Here is a 4,491-nt window from a genome sequence, read left to right on the forward strand (position 1 = left end):
TATGGATCACCTAAACTGCAAAACAAACCACCATAATTTATTTTCTATACAGATAAAAATATCAAACAGACCCCATAATATATTATGTTGAAAGAAAGTTTGTGAAAAAACTTCTGATTTATATATCTTGTGGGGAAAAAAATAATCTTCTTCCCTCATTGGTAACAGCACTTATTTTTTCAATACATAAATTTTTAATATGCTGAAAAGACACTTCATTTAGCACATGCTGCATTAATTTAGAGCCTGTCAGATATAACTTGGGGCAGGAATGTAGAGGCTCACCTTGTCTATGCAATTTGGCAACAGATTGTTAGATATGAATTAACTGGAAAGTCAAAATTTTGAAGAACTACCACACTATTGCTTCATGACAGTGTGAACTGATGAACTGCCCAGCTCACTCCATGGAAACGTGGCATTTACAAATGAATATAAGTAGTCCTTGACATTTGATTGTAGTAGATGGTTGAAAGTTATTAGCTCATAAAATAGATTGCTCACAGGACTGACTTAATTTTATAGCCTTTTTTTTTAAACAAAAGGCTTAAAGCAAATCCATGGTTTGCCATGGGCTTAATTTTTCCAAAAACAGGAAGTGCCAGTTTTTGGCAAATCTGGTATAAAACAAGGTCATATGCCTGTGGGATGCTGCAAATAGTTTTAAATGCAGCTTTGTTGCCAAACACCCAAAGTTTGGTCATGTGACTATAGAAGCCCAATCATTGGAACTTCAGAACTGGATCATAAATAGTTCCAAAATAGGTCCGTCATAAATTTGAACAGTCACTAAGCAACCAGTTGTAAGTCGAGGACTACCTTTAGATAATTAGATATGTTGACCATTAAGTAATGTTTATATAGTTACGACTTTTTTTTTTAACCTGGGAGGCAGCTCAGATCTGAGATTTTTCCTCCTAAACAAATAGACTGTATGCCAAGTAATACATATAAATAATTCAGACAGTTTTACAAGATTTAATTTTATAGCTGATTAAACCTGAAGTTTGCCAAAACATGATTAAAGAACCAGAGGTGAATCCTTGGAAGTTTTTGTAATTCTACATAACTGCTGAGAAGCTATCAAGCCAGGCAAGGTAAAGAGAATTAGCCTGGAGTTGTTGCACAACTGCAAAAGACTGACACACACACACATGACACCCCCTAGGTTCTATGGAACTTTTTTGTTGGTTCTCAAGAGAAGGCAAGCAGTCTGGGCAGATACTTGTTTTATAGGTAGAACAAATTAGTCAACTTGAACCTTCTACATGTGGATCTGGTTGCTTGTGCCTGACATTAATCTTCCCAGATTTCTCTCTCTTTCTTCTGGGGAAAGGAGAAAGTTTACCGGGGTAGCCAAAACCCAAAGAATCACGTCAAAATATAGTGGATGCCTCGCTATGGCATCAGGAAGGGATAGAGACCGAAGTGAAGAACTTGGAGGCCATAGTGCTTCACCTAGTTCAGCAACAGGTTAAGAACACCCTGCTGCCAGCGACTCTGGCTGTTCCAATACCCCCAGCAATTCCAGCTGCACAGCCAGTTTTGCTGTGTTGCCATGGGGATTTGCCAGAAACATTTGACGGAGAAGCAGATAAGAACTTTATCACTCAGAGTGAACTGAAGATTTCCCTACAGAATGTGCAAGGCTATCTTTCGTGCTAAGCTTGCTAAAGGCAAGTTAAATGAGTGCTGCCAATCCTAAAAGGAAATGACCAGGTCATGGACAATTACCAGAACTTGATGGACAGAATTAAGGGGCACTTTAGAGACTCTGAGTATGAATCATGACAGACAGCTGCGAGATTCAGCAGCTCAAAGAAGGCATAGACGATTTCAAGTTGTTGGCAGATGTGGATTGGAACAAAGCAGCACTGATAGAAAGCGGGGCCAGAATTCCATCTAAGAAGAAATATCCAATATCAGCTGTTGATCTTATTTGGATTCCAATTTGCAGAAAGGATTTATTAGACTCTCAGGTCACCAGCTTTAGTACCTACCTTTTTTGTTCCTCAAAAGCAAGAGACAGAATTTCAGAATGGTGAAATCCAGATGCACACAGTCCACAATTATAAAGATAATTAATAAGATCACTGTAAGGGACAATTACCTTTCTGTAGCTTTGCCATGATAATGAGACAACTGGTCATGGAAGTGTCCTCCAGACACCACACAGGAGGATACTGTGAAACTTTAGGTGACCTAAGATGGTGGCAGGCCTCAAGGGATATGTAGTATCTTACCACCTGGCTGGGGAAAATTCTAGACTTGGGGCAGACAATTCTCGTCTGAATTTCCTATGAGAACTCAGACATTAGAGGCAACATGGAAAAGGAAGGGGGGCTTTTGTGGAGAAGGGTGATATTGGGAAACTAGGAGCCAGACACGGAGGAAGAATCAAGTAAGGAGTTAGCCTTGAGTTGCTGCACAGCTACAAAAGATCTCGGACTGACCTCTCGCCAGGTTCCACGGAATCTTATTTGTTAGTGTCAAAAAAGGCAAGCAGTCTTTTATCATAGATAGAACACAATAAAGTAAGTATATTCAATTTGAACCCTTCATGTATAGAACTGGTTGCTTGTGCCTGACAATACAGACATTAAGTAACAGCTTATTTGAAAGAATGCTCAAGTACTGTACTTTGCTAAGGGCAGAAGCAGACTTTCTGCTCAGCCATAAATGTATTCATTAGTAACATAACTTTTCCATTTCTAAAATTGAATTAATTCACCACACATTTTTGATAATTATGATGACTGCCTAGCCTGATAAAAAGTGCTAGAGAAATTATGAATATTTTTAAAATTCAGAGTATCCACTGTATTGTTTTGCATAAATATTCTGAATTCTATTTTAGTTGACAATACAATGGTTTAAAAATTTGTAAACTACGGCTAATATAATAAGCTGTACTGCATCTTCCCCTATTTTTCTAGCAAAGTTACCTCCAGTAAGAGATAAACTGCTTTAACATTTATCAAACTCTGAAAAATTAATGTTACCTTAAGCTATGCAGATATGACATGCTCACTATTTGCAAAATATCCATTTATTAGTGAACATGCTGTAGTCACCTAGATTATATGCAAACTGGGGTGTGGGTTTGAACTTACTACTTGTACTGTAGAGCCTTAAGTGGGTACACATGCAGTAGAACTTGCTCCTATAATATATCCTAAAGACTAGAGTGTTGATCACATGTACTGCATGTACATAAAGTCATTTTATATGTTCATTTACATGCTTCAATAGGTATATTCAGAGACCCACCTCAGTACATAAAAGTAATCATTGAGTTCATTACCACACTGAGTACCTCTGGCATTAAAACTTTAAAATAATCCAAGCCCTGTAAATGCTTATTTTTCTTCACAAGTTAGCTTTTTAACAACATGCCAATTATAGTGTAAAAAAAATCAGTAGATTTGCAATATTCATATCTTAAAACAAATGTCTTGGATAACTATTGTGCAAACACAAATTGCATCTATTCTATATGATAGATTTTGCAATCTTGGGAGCCAGCCGTTATGACAAAATGTTCTTATTATATCTAAGGCAAAAATTGCATTATTGTTGATTTACCCAGAGATAGTTGCCATTCAGAAATAAGTAAAATTATATTATTATGACACAATAGTAATGTATTTCTCTCACATAGCTTGTCTGAGTACTTAAAAAATTAACTTTTATTAAAAAGGGAAATCCAAGCTCTCAAAAATGATATTTGTTTGGCTCATGCTACCTGATCACCTTATTCAAATATAATAAATCATCCTAAGAAATTCTGTTCTTCCTATCTAATTATTAATTAATCTATATATTGAAATACTGACAATTGAAAAATTGTCTTTGCATGACAGAATTAATCAAGGAATATTCTAGACATCCATATTCCAAGTGGTGTAAAACAATGCTATTAAAAATTATAAAGTCTATACTGTACACTGAATAAAAGCCAACCTTCCCAGCATCCAGCAACAGTCTATAAACACTGAAAGCTGAACAGCAAAGATGTCTTCAATGCCTCCCTAAACAATAAAAAGGAGGGCACTCTCTAGTAATGGATGGGGAAGGAATCCCAAATTCTTCCTCTTACATTCAAATTGTAGGTTCCTTCCCTGATACCTGTCAGTTCCCCTTTACTGTGTCAGTAACACAGTGTTGCATCTATGGTGTTCTGAAGAATCCCTCAGTCTGGAAGAGGTTGTCAACAGTCCTAGAAACTGGAACAGAAACGGGTGGGTGGGAAAACCCTCTTCAATGAAGTACAAGATTGCTTAGAGTATAAGATTCATGAGATTGATAAATCACACTGAAATATTCTATGGGAATATGACTCTCAAATCTAAAAAAACAAGAGGGCTGTATACTGCTGTGGATTTAAAAGTAAAAAGTATTTTGAAGCTTGCAAGAGTAGACATATAGCATCTGTCTGCAACCGCTGAAAGTGTCTTTTCCTGGGGCCGTGCAACAGTTGTGGAAAGCTGC

Source organism: Protobothrops mucrosquamatus, unplaced genomic scaffold, assembly GCF_001527695.2.
Source record: "Protobothrops mucrosquamatus isolate PMUCROS unplaced genomic scaffold, P.Mucros_1.0 scaffold42, whole genome shotgun sequence".
Lineage (NCBI taxonomy): Eukaryota > Metazoa > Chordata > Lepidosauria > Squamata > Viperidae > Protobothrops > Protobothrops mucrosquamatus.